The sequence below is a fragment of the Lactuca sativa genome, chromosome 6 (assembly GCF_002870075.4).
Source record: "Lactuca sativa cultivar Salinas chromosome 6, Lsat_Salinas_v11, whole genome shotgun sequence".
In the NCBI taxonomy this organism is placed as follows: Eukaryota; Viridiplantae; Streptophyta; class Magnoliopsida; order Asterales; family Asteraceae; genus Lactuca; species Lactuca sativa.
Window position 1 is genome coordinate 68,710,639 of NC_056628.2, and position 13,587 is coordinate 68,724,225.

Consider the following 13,587-nt stretch of genomic DNA (forward strand, 5'->3'; position numbering starts at 1 on the left):
GTAGGAGGCCACATCACATTTTTCACGGTACGGTTGGTGTTGGGATCAAGTACTCCCTTGGCTTTCTTGACAAAAGACTCTGCAGTCTTCATCTCATCAAACTTTTTCTTTACTTGGTTCTCCAAAAAGAGCTTGAAGTTAGTTTCACGGGGATCGTTCGATGGATTGTGGAAGGGATCCTCAGAAAATTTTGTAAGATCAACTTTAGTCCGAGAACTAAAGTCACTTTTATGCACATAATACTCCACATTTCCACTTTTTCTTTGGACTTCCCAGATGTTCTTCTGGTCGTGAAATCCCCACACCTTTATTCCCGACCAATCTCCGTATTTGGATTTGAATATCTTTTTGTGAAGCTCAATCACACTCGGTTGGGGCTAATATCCAAGAACATTTTTATCAGAATTTTTCATGAAGAGCAATTTCCCTTTTCGTTGAGTATAGGTTCCCTTCTGAGCTTGCTTCAATATGATTTTCTGGTCAGAATTGACAGGATCATTTTCAAATTGGTCAACAATTTGTGTTGTACTAGTATGGCGTGGAACATCTAGAGGAGCTTGGGCAGAAACGTTAGGGGAAGCATCTTCTTCATTAGGCTCACTGACAGATGTTTTGAATTTGTCACCAAATTCACTAATTAGTTTATTCTTCAAATCAAAGTATCCAACAATGAGAGTGCTGAGATTGAGCTGCAAATCAGAAATTTGTTTTGACTTTTGAGAGTTTTCTTTTTTGAGCTCGGAGACTCTAATGTCTAGAGTTCCAATCAAAACTTCCTTCTCATTAAGCTTCTGATTTAAGATCCTGAATTCTTCCTTTAGCTCAACAATTTTTGGATCTTCATTATGGGAGCTCTCTGCACTTATAGATATGCCTTTTCCTTTGGATGCAGGGTCAACACCTTCTTGGGCTAAAAACCTAGCCAGCCGTTCGGAAGTGGCATCATGAGCAGGTTGGGGTGATGAGGAGCGACCATGAGCTGACGAACTTCCGGCTTCAAAGGATGTACAAATAACACTGGGTACCTCATGCAACACTTGGCTATCAACATGAACTGGTTAGGTTGGTGTAACAGTTGCGATTGATTGTTGAACTTTTAACGAAGCATGTCCTGTCTGCTTTGTTTCATGTCCTCATTACCTTCATAAACCTCTATCAATGCTTCCCAAAGCGCTTTGGCATAATCATATTCCCTAAATCCTTGAGCAATGTCAGGGGATAGAGCCATAGTCAGAGTTGAAAGTGCCTTTTCCTTTTCCTCAATTTTTTCAAAATCCTCATCAGTGTAATCCTCCACTTCTTTGTCAATTATAGTTCCATTTTCCAGAGTAGTTGTTATTCTAACAGGTCCCCTAAGTATGCTTCTCCATATTTTGAAATGTTTCATTTTGATGTACCTCTCGATCATGTATTTTCATTATGGAAACCCTTCTGCTGATAAGAGACGTGGAATTCTCGTTGTGGTTCCCATGATTGAATCCAATTCTTGATGCAATGCACTGTGTTGAGGTTCCATTTTTTTAATTGATTAAAAAAACTTGTCCAATAGTCAAAGAAAGTCACACCGAAAACTGATAGCAGCTGAAAATGAATTACAGCCGAAAATAGATTCCGACCGAAAATGGATTTTGACCGAAAACTGATAACGGACGAAAACGGTTTTCAGTCGAAAACTCACAATAACGCTCCACCGAAAATCAGTATTCTGTCAAAAACGAAATACACTCCACTGAAAATGATTATTTTGCCAACCGAAAACGTCCAGATCTAATGAATTCAAGCTGATCTTTCGTATCTTTTCCTGAATCTTCGAAGAACACAGCAGCAACAATGAGAAATTTTGAACAATAAACCCAAAATAGTTTCGATCCCAGGATTGATTCAAGCAAAAATGATCTAATTCAATCTTCTTGAACACATTTTGACACTAGAATGGCTTTGATACCAATATTAAGTCCCCAAATTATGAACCAACTAGTGATCAAACAATATCAATGAATCAAGAAGAAGAAGAAGAAGCAATATCGATCCAAATGCACGCGATTTTATATTAACTGGAATCGTCAGGTACAAAGGATCTAACACACAGCAATGACCGAAAACAACTAAACTAAAACTGGTCATCTAAGTCCCTATTTATAGGGAACACAAACAACAAACAAGATTACAACCGAAAACACCATGGGACCAAAAACGGAACGTATTCGGTCCAACCAACCGAAAACTCAGATAAATCCCTAACAAGAAGACATAATGCCTACAAAACATATATGCCTAGCACAAACCAACAAATTAGGTCCTAACAATAATTATGCAAGACATAAACCATATTATCTGGTATTTGGAATCGAGGTTGTGATTCCCTCATAATTCATGATCCTTACAGCCAGGATATTGTCGTTTTCTTCTTGATTACATAATCGTGTCCTGACTGTAAAGATCATAAATAATGAGGAAATCACAACCCCAGTTCCAAAATATCAGAGAATATGGTGTTTGTCTTGTAGAATTCTTAGATGTGGTCCTATCTACCCAAAGAACTAAGGGCAATTTTGCGACCCATCTTCCTCTTCTTTCTGTGAGTATCTTATTTAGGTTATTGACAATGATGTTATTGCTTGACTCGACATGACCATTAACTTGAGGGTGAACAAGTGTAAAAGTGATCATTTTGATTCCCCAAATTGCACAAAAGTTTTGTGTCCTTTTACTTATAAATTAAGATCCATTATCACATATAATCTTAAATGGGATACCAAACCAGGTCAAGATGTTGCGCTTGATGAAAGATATCACTTATTTTTCTTTAACTTGGATAAAGGCTTCAACTTCTATCCATTTGGAGAAGTAATCATCCATTGCTAGCGTGAAAACCTTACCACCTGGTGTTATGGGAAGTTTTTTGACAATGTCCATGCCCCATCTCATGAATAGCCATAGAGATATAATTGGATGTAGAGGTTTAGCTGGTTCGTTCAAGATATTGCTATGTCTTTAGCATTCATCATATTTGTTAACGTACTCCACTGCATCTTTTTCATTTTTGGAAAATAGTAGCCGGTTCTTAGGATCTTAGAAAATAGTGCTCTACCCTACATATAGTTACCGCGTTCTCATTCATCAAATTCCTTGAGGATAATCTTGGCTTCTTCATCTTCAAGACACCTAAGGTAGGGACATGCTGCTGATTTTCTAAACTAGATATCTTCAATTATGTTGAACCTAGAATCTTTTATTCTGAACGTTCATGTGTATTTTTCACTTTCAGGGATAGATCCATATTTGAGATATTAAAATATGTGTGAGATCCAAGATGTGATGGAAGGTAGCGATCATTTGGGTTCAAGATCTTGGATAGGCGCTACCTCCTCCATAGTGTTCTCTATTGCAGGTTTAATGACATATGATAGTGGTATCTTAATTTCTGGATGATTCTTGAAGGCATAACAAGATTGGTTACTGTGTATGCTTCTATATTATATTCTCTAGGTACTTGTTTTATGTCAACATCTTGGAACTTAGATGCCAAGTTTTTTACTATCTTCAAGTATGAAGCTAATTTTTCAATTTTTTACTGTAAATGCTCCCTTGAATGGGTTAGTAACCAATAATGAATCCATATTGTGACATCCCCTAATTTCTTGGCCAGAAAAGACCGATTTAATTTATGTTTTTTATAATAAAATCAGAGAAATATTTTTTTAAAGATGTTGCGGAATTTGTTCCCAAAACAAAACATGATAAAAGTTTATCAAAACTTTCTTTAAGAAATGTATAGTTTCATTTCATATCAAAACCTCAGGATTTCATGTTCCGATACAGATCAAAAGCATAAACAAGACACTATAAGCCTTTCAACAGTTATTTACAACTATTGGCCTATAATCCAAAAATCCCTCATTGTCCTCCGACTATGCTCGGGGTCCACTACCTGTAACATAAAAAGCTGAGTGGGTCAAGCTTGGGAGCCTGATGACCATATAAGGTTTTCAACCCACAATAATAATAAACTTACTAAGTTCATCAATCAACAATAACCCTGATTACCCGTTCCCGTTATCCTTACTTTATGTCCCTAAACACTTATCACAAGGGACCTAGCCTAAAGAATATCATCGGGATGGACACTACTGCTAAGGGGTTTCCCCAGCCATACATGTCCTAAAGGCAACCATGAGGGGGATGGAGTACAGCGAATGAACACTCTTAGTTTATTAACACCTACAGGTTGCGGACCTACTAATGTTTCCCACTAGACTATCTAGAAAGTCTGTGGTCGTCATCCAAACTCCGCTAGATGACTGGATCTCAAAACTCATCGAGGCCTCTCCTCAATTTTATTTTATCACACATCACTATCTACCCATGTTCTACCCAACATATTTGTGGATAAAAATACTTATACAGTTTAAAACTTGTATAAAACATCAACTCAACAGTTACCTCAAATAAACAATTAATATATCTACACATAGCACGTATTATAAGGTAAATACTTCATATCTATGTAACGCCCGTAGATCCGGGCTAGTCAATTTAGAGACAATAAGCATCAAAAATGACTTTTTGAGGGAAGATTATTTAGAATGAATTATCTTAACTAAGTTGTAGTATATGTTACAAGGATTCTGTACATATAAAGAACGCCCAAATCTGACTTCGTATGAAGAAGTTATGATTTATCGAATTTTCGGCTTAGCGGTATGCAACCTGAAACACTCGATTTGAGATCGAGCAGTTTTTAGCCAAAACAATCTAAACGAGAATCGAAGATCTCGTTGTTGGTATCGAAGCAATGAAAAGTTAGGCGAGAACGGACGTCAAACGAAGAAGTTATGATTTTATAACGAAGTTTTCCTGTCCGGACCTACTAAAAATAAATAATAAAAATAAAGTCAAAATTAGCCGACGAAGTCTAAACGAAAGTTGTAGAGAGTAGTCTCACCTACGCGTGGATATAAAGAACGTTGAAAACAGAGTTCGTATGAAGAAGATATGAATTTCCGAAGTTTATTAAATAATTAATATTTAAATTTAATTATAAAACCCGGTATTATCCGAAGGGGGAGTCACCGGGCATATCCGAAGTACGCCCCGTGTACAGCGAAGCATGACGACCTTCGCACTCGAGTTCTTCGGATGACAAATGCAATGACGATTTCGGACCAGTACGCCCCGTGTACAGGCGTACGCCCCGCGTACTCCGAGGCTCCAGCCTCCTATAAATAGAATGTGAGGGCAGCCGACTCAATTGCTCTTTTTCTCTCTTCTCTCCCTCGTTTTGCATCGTTTTGCATGCCAGAAGTACCCCGAAGCCCCAGTAATATCCTCGAGCCCCGAAGCAAGTCCTGAGATCCCAAAGATCCCGAGAAGTGCGATTCCCGAGCCGAAGCTCTGCCCGCGAGAAGTTCGATTTTTGTAGAGATCTTCCAGATCTACTGAGAATTACTAGTTCTGCAAGTCGTAGTGTTGTCCGATCATCTTCTGATCAAGTGAGTGTATACTACCTTTCATAAACACGATAATAATACAAGTATGGTTTGAGTGTATTAAGTATATTGTTGTTTATATGTGTGAGTGTGTGGTCACTTTCTTCTAACACATAAATATTAAGTATTTGCTATGAAATACGTGTTATGTGTGTAATATAAAGATGTTTATATGTGTGAGTGTGTAGTTACTTTCTTCTAACACATAAATATAAAGTATTGGCTATGAAATACGTGCTATGTGTTATATATTATTTGTCTATTTGAGATGGGCTTGGAATTGATGTTTTTATACAGGTGTTAAATGATTTAAATTGTGCTTGTATTTGTATCTACAAAAATGTTGGGTAGAACATGGGTAGATGGAATAGTTGGTGACGATGTGACTTCGTGCTTATTAAGTAAAGCTTTGGTGACGATGCGACTTCGTGCATGTTTGATAAACCTTGGTGACTATGGAGTTAGCGCCTATTGTATAAACCTTGGTGACTATGGAGTTAGCGCCTATTGTTGAGTGAACCTTGGTGACTATGTAGTTAGCGCCTATTGTTAAGTAAACTTTGGTGACTATGGAGTTAGCGCCTATTGTTGAGTGAACCTTGGTGACTATGGAGTTAGCGTCTGATAACTATGGATTTAGTACATGATAGATCAACTTTGGCAGCAATGGACTTCGTGCCAATTCTTTAGGTAAATCCTTAGGAATGAATGAATGAAGGATAGTGGATTCTTAGGGTAAACCCTTGAGAAAATAAAGTAGATATGGGGATGGGTATTTGGGTTGATTGTTTGATAATTGAATATAATAAATGTATTATTGTGGGTTGAAAACCCTATATGTTCACCAGGCTCCCAAGCCTGACCCACTCAGTTTTCTTTGCATTACAAGTAATGACACAAGAGTATAAGTCGGTGGACTTGACGAGAGGTTTTGGATTATAGATCAGTAGTTATAAATAATTGTTGTAAGGTCTATTTTATATTGTTTATGCTTTTGGTCTGTATCGGAACATGACATCCCGAGGTTTTATTATTTTATGAAAATACATTCTCTTTGAGAAATGTTTTGATAAATGGTTATCATATTTTATTTTGGGAACAAATTCCGCAACCGTTTTCTTTAATCGATCACTCTGATTTATAAAACAAAGCATAAACAAATCGGTCATTTCTGGCCGTGAAATTGGGGATATCACAATCTAAGTGTAAAATTAAAGTGACTATACACTCACATGGTTTGATGATAATCGAGCAGCAATTCGTTTCCTAAAATGATCGTTTCTAATAAAACCGAGAGTTTTATTGAGAAACCGGGCTTTGTAAAAGTCGGGCTTCGAAACCGAAAAGATAAATTTTTCGGGCTTCTCGGGAACTTCGTGGAGTATTCCGGGCTTTACAATCGATACCGAGGCTTTGCGGGATGTTAACATGAAGAAAATATGGGTTTAGGGGTTAAAATTGACAATTTTTCAAAGTTACCCGGGAGGTCTCGCACCCTTGTATTTATAGGGGAGAGCTTCTGATCGGACGGCTGAGAAGGAGCCACGCCTCGCAGATCCGAGGGTTCGCAGGGAAGGCTCGCACGAGGGCTGCGCGTGCGAGGGGCTCGGTGGCAACTTCTGATTGGACCGCGGTCTACTGGTGCACATGCGAGGTTCGGAGGCTAGGCGGTGCGAGGCTCGTTCCAGCTGCGAGCTTCGGATTGGGCCTCCCTTTCGGTCGAATCAGAAGAGTACATGGGGCAGTCTCGCATGCGAGGGAAGGCAACACGTCTTTCCAGGTGGCTTCGGTGACTCAGAAGGTTCCGGATACGTGGCACATGCGAAGCGAGGACACGTGGCACTTCCGGGTGAAGCTTATCTATGTGAAATTTCTCGAATTTTGTGCCAAAATCTTCTAAAATTCATAACTTTCGCATACGAGCTCCGTTTTTGACGTTCTTTATATGCACACGTACCTAAAATTACGCTCTACAACTTCCGTTTAGACTTCGTCTGCTAATTTTGAATTTAAATTTTATATTATTATTTTTAACAGACCGGAACAGGAAATCCGTTAAAGATTCATAACTTCTTCATCCGACGTCCGTTTTTGTCATACTTTTTACCGTTGTGCTCCTAATGACGAGACCTTCAATTCTCGTTTAGGTTGTGTTGGCTAAAAATGGTTCGATCTAAAATTCGAGTTTTTAGTTGTCTACTGCTAAGCTGAAACTTCGAAAAATCATAACTTCCTCATACGAAGTCAGATTTGGGCGTTCTTTTTATCGAACTTCTCGGTTTAACGAATACTATGACTTTCATTTAGATCACTAAGGCTAAAAAGTAGTTTATCGAAAACTCACTTTTTACGACATTCAGCACTGTGCCGGTTTTGTCGCGAAACTTCGACAAGTCATAACTTCTTCGTTATAACTCGGATTTTGGTATTCTTTATATCCCCGAAATCCTTGTTTCGACCACTACAACTTTATGTAAAGATATCGGGCTTATCTCACACTTTAATTTTGACGCTTATTTTTATTCTTAATTAATTAAATCCTAAGAATTAAGCATAAAACACATAATTCACTTAAAATTCACATAATTCCTTTTCATTTATTCTAAATGAGTTACAAAGGTTAACCTAGACCATTATGTCAATATTAATGCCTAGCCTAGAAACACGGGGTTTACAACTCTCTCCCCCTTAGGATGATTCCGTCCCCGGAATCACACAACGACAAACAACTACGGGTAGCGACTCACTATGTCACTCTCCGTTTCCTAGGTGGGATTTGGCCCATTTATATGTTTCCAACGTATAGGCACTAAATCGACGGTCTTACGTTACAACTTCTTAGTCTTACGGTTAACGATTGAGTCAGGTTCTCCAATTAACCTCTTGTTTCATCCAACCTTAATTCAGAAATGGGAATTATGTCAGGCACACCTTTCGTGAACTCTCTCAAATAACACACATGAAAGGTGTTATGAATACTCTCTAGTTCTTTCGGTAATTCTAGCTTGTAAGCTTGATTCTCGATCCTCTGAAGAACTTTAAATGGTCCAATAAACCTTGGACTCAACTTTCCCCTTCTACCAAATCTTATAAGTCCCTTCCACGACGAGACTTTTAGTGAAACCCAATCTCCAACTTCGAATGATATTGGTTGTCTTTTCTCGTCAGCATATCTCTTTTGAGCAGCTAACATCTTTTTCCCTAGTCACTTACAACTTTTCGGCAGTCTGATGGACTATTTTAGGTCCTATAAACTGCTTTTCCCCAGCTTCCAGCCAACATGATGGTGTTCGACACTTTTCCCCATACAAAGCGTGATAAGGTGCCATCTTAATGCTTGAGTGGAAACTATTATTATAGGAAAATTCTACTAGAGGTAAGTGTTCATCCCAGTTACCTTGGAATTCTAGGGTACATGCTCTCAGCATATCCTCCAATGTTTGAATCGTTCGTTCGCTCTGACCATCGGTTTGCGGATGGTAAGCTGTACTCAAACACAACTTGGTACCCAATTCCTCTTGTAGACTCCTCTAAAACCTTGAGGTAAAACGGCTGTCATGATCGGATACAATCGTTAGCGGAACACCGTGAAGCCTCACAATTTCCTTCACGTAAGAATTTGCAAGTTTATCCATAGACCATTTCTCTTTGGCTGCTATGAAATTTTCACTCTTAGTGAATCAACGACCACCCAAATCATGTCGTGACCGTTCCTTGTTCTGGGCAGTTTAGTCACAAAATCCATAGTGATGTCTTCCCATTTACCCATGGGTACGGGTAAAGGTTCTAAACTCCCATACGATTTCTAATGTTGTGCCTTAACCCTAGCACAAGTTACACATTCGGCCACATACTTAGCAACATCGAGCTTCATCGTGGGCCACTAGTAATAGGGTTTTGGATCCCTATACATTTTTGTGCTGCCAGGATGAATCGAGTACATGGTCTTGTGAGCTTCTTCCATCAGAAGATCTCTTACTCCTCCCGTCTTAGGTACCCAAATCCTATCTTGGAATACCTTCAACCCTTGGTTGTTTGTACCGAACACTAACGTTTTGCCCAAACGTTCTTCCTTTCGGTCATTTTTCTCCAAAGCTTCCTCTTGAGCTTTCTTTATACTTTCCACAATTGTCGAGACAACTTCAATTCTCAACGTTCTTGGCCTTTTCTTTTCAAGGTTTACCTTCCGACTGAGAGTATCAGCAACAACATTTGCTTTACCAGGGTGGTAAAGTATCTCACAGTCATAGTCCTTGAGTAACTCTAGCCAGCGCTGTTGCCTCATGTTCAATTCCTTCTGATTAAAGAGATATTAGAGACTCTTATGATCAGTGAAAAGTTTGCATTTAGTACCATAAAGATAATGCCTCCATATCTTTAAGGCAAATACTACCGCTGCACAACTCCAAATCGTGAGTGGGGTAGTTCTTTTCATGCTCCTTCAATTGCCTTGATGCACACACTATCACTTTATCCCTTTGGGTCAGAACATAACCTAAACCAACTCCAGAGGCATCACTTTAAACTGTGAAGTCATCAACTCCGTCAGGTGACGAGAGAGTCGGTGCTTCACATGACGTCTTCTTTAACTTCTCAAAGCTTCCTATGCTTCTCATTCCAAATATAGACAGCTCCTTTATGGGTCAAAGCTGTCAATGGAGTCGCGATCTAAGAAAAGCCTTGGATAATTCAGTGATAATATCCAGCTAATCCTAAAAAGCTTCAGATCTCCATAGGACTTTCAATCGTAACCTTCGAATTACAGAATAAATCCTTATTGAGGACTCCTTCTTTTTCTTGGAATAAGTACTTTCCTTCGTTTATTGTAACAGACTGATGGGTCATGTTCTAATGATCTCTCATTGTATACTGCACTACTTAGACTCAGATCTCCTTGGGACAATTTTTTTTTGGAACAAACTACACCTTCCTTCATGTTCTAATGTGATACAATCATACTCATCTTAGTCGGACTCGATTCAATATGAGCTCTAAGGTCGGAATAACAATCATCTTATTAGTCATTACCGAAACGATGGTAACGACAGACTAGAACAAGACGGAATCAAATAATAGCTCCTTGGTAACCTTGTGACTTTACCTGATCCAAGTACGAGTCCTGTGCTTCCGGTAGTATAGGCCTCTACTACTATTCGCACCTACTCATACTCGTCCCAAGTATTGTCTCGCAGTTCTCCAAATCACCATACAAGAATTTCACATAGTCATTCAATTCATCATATGACAAAACCAGGGTTTATATTATTTCCTTGAAACGATTACACAAAGGTTCAAGTTTACCCTATACTATGCCTCTAATAGGCCTAACCACTTGTTACTATTCACATTACTACTTTATAACTTGATCTTCTTCTTTTGCAGCCTCAAGTGTCATCTGAAAGGCTCTCGCCTTCGGCTTTGGTGGTGGATTGGGCTTTGCAGCATCCTTCCTCTTCGGACAGTCTTTCAAAACATGCCCTTCTTCATGGCACTCAAAACATACCCTCTTGTCGGATGGACACACGTTGGCATAATGCCTAGTCTTTCCACATTTGAAGCAAGTCACCTCCTCACTACATTTCCCTAAGTGCTTTTTCTTGCACTTCTCACACCACTTCACTTCACCTCCTCCTCCTCCAAACTTCTTAAACTTAAAAAATTTGCTTCTCTTGTTGGAACCTGAAGTTCCTTCAAATTTTCTCTTTTCTCCAACTTTCGCCCTCTCCAAACCCTTATCTCTGATCTGAACCTCAACGTTCTTAGCAACCCAGATGGTGGCTTTCAAAGTGGTTGCTTGCTTAACCATCGGACCAAAGTCCGCTGGTAATCCGAGGGCAAACTTGTTGATCTTAGAGAGTTTAGTTGGAACTAGGTAAGGAACAAGCTTCATCTTTTCAGTAAAACTAGCAGCGTATTCAGTAACGCTCATCTTTCCCTTCTTTAAATTCTGGAACTCATTATTAATTTCCAGAAGATCCTGCTCAGAACAGTATTGTAGTTTTAGTTGTAGTACAAAGTCTTCCCAAGACATCTTACTAGCTTCTCCCATGGGCATCGAATTAGCTAGTAACTTCCACCAGTTCAACACACCAGACCTTAATAGAGGAATTGCAAGTGCGGTCTTTTGTTTGTTGCTGCACTCACAACTTTCAAACATCGTCTCCATTTCAGAGATCTAATTCATGACTTCCACCGGTGTCGGACTTCTAGATAGACACGACGGTTTAAATGCCATGAAATCTTTGTATTTGCATCCGCGTCCATCAAGTCCTCCATCCTGGTTGTTTTGCCTAACTATCGGTAGGTTGGGTTGACCAGGAGTCCCACTGTAGTCCCCTCCTACTGATTGCCCTTCATTCAATACGGGCTATTCAACAGGCATCGTAGTCTATTCTATATGTTGTTGTAGTAATCGCCTTGTCTCCTCCATCTGGTGATCTAACATCATTTGCATCAATGCTTGTACCCCAGCCATCGTCATTGGCTCAGGTGCAGCTCCTACAACAGGTACTTGCTCAACTACTTGAGGTTGAAGCTCTTGATCCCTCTTTCCGTTTGCATTTGCAACTCCACTACGAGGTCTTGCCATTACAATCTATATACCGAATAAGGCGAATTTAGGTCTTTACCCTCGATAGGTATTTAAATTCCCTTATCCCTCCGAAACGTTTACATGTTAGTTCTAATCTCGTAATCGTACGGTTAGAATCCTACACACATAAGGTTTCCAGATCCGGTCGGCAACAGACCATAGATCCGAACAATAATGGCATATATGGCAAACACATAACATTTAGCACATAAGGGCATTTTGCGCATCTTTCCTAAAATAAACTAGTGCTCGTGTCTAAAATATGGTAGACACTCATCTTACTATCATCACTTAGCATTCTAAGTTTAAGCCTAGTGTCACACCCCCGAACCAGGCGGCGGAAACGTTCGGGAGCTGTCGTGACTCAATTGAATACCATAACATTGAATATATATGAAACGTAACAACATTCGTCACCATGCATTAATATAGTACAACCAATAAAGTTTACATGAAGTACATTGTTTAAACATTACATTCCCAAAAATAAATTGTTCGATTCGTTAATAAGTAAACTGCAAGCCATCACTAAGTACATTTTCCTTTGATTCATTGGTTCCCTGCGAATACAAGTATTTTGAAAAATGTCAACATGCGAAATGTTGGTGAGTTCATAAGCGGTATTTGAAAAACAATGTTTTGTATCGTTTTGAAAACCACCAGAAAATCTGATATTTTCTGAAAAGAAAAGCTTTTGAAAACGTTTGTGAAGATCCATAGGTATGCTTGTTTGTTTCTATAGTTGTAAAGAAAATGTTCATCAAAATTGTGTACGTTTTGAAAACCGAATGTATTGAAAAACCCTAGGAAAACCCGATGTTTTCCTAATTCTTTGAATTCCATGAAGTTAAAATGAAACCATTGCAACGCGTGAAGTTATCACTTCCAGGCGACGTCGGATTATTTTTGAGCATGATTAATTGCTATAAACAGGCGTTACACAAACGACCAGTTTATAACTATACTAACGATCCCGTAGGCGTCGTCCGTACTAATCACGTTATCCAACCGCCCTGTCTTCCCCACATCCGAAGAGAAAGAGGACACGAAGACCCCGATGACTCCATTAACCGGTTGGGGATAAAAAGAAAAGGGTACGAGGGGTCCCTGACCCGCCTCGCAAGAAATACCGACTTTACTAGCAATACCAAAGGACCCTTGGGGGCTAATAGTATACAAGCCATTGAAAGTCCTTTTACGCTGTCTTAGATCGTGTAAGACCCAACACCTCGTAAGGTAGAAGTCTTCGGGCCTTAAGATCAGGTCATTGGGCTAGCTAGGCCCAACAAACACGATTTTACACTTTTGGGGCCCAAAGATAGTGCGTAGACGTCAGTGCACTCTCACGTGTATATTGAATTCCCAAATGTTACTTGTATGAATTGAGATATCGTCGCGTTAGTAGTTTCGGGTTTTTATTGGTTCGAGACCGAACCAATTCGTTTAACAACGACTTTTGATATTGTTGTGTATTGTATTTCGTCGATAGTCGCGGTGCCATTATTT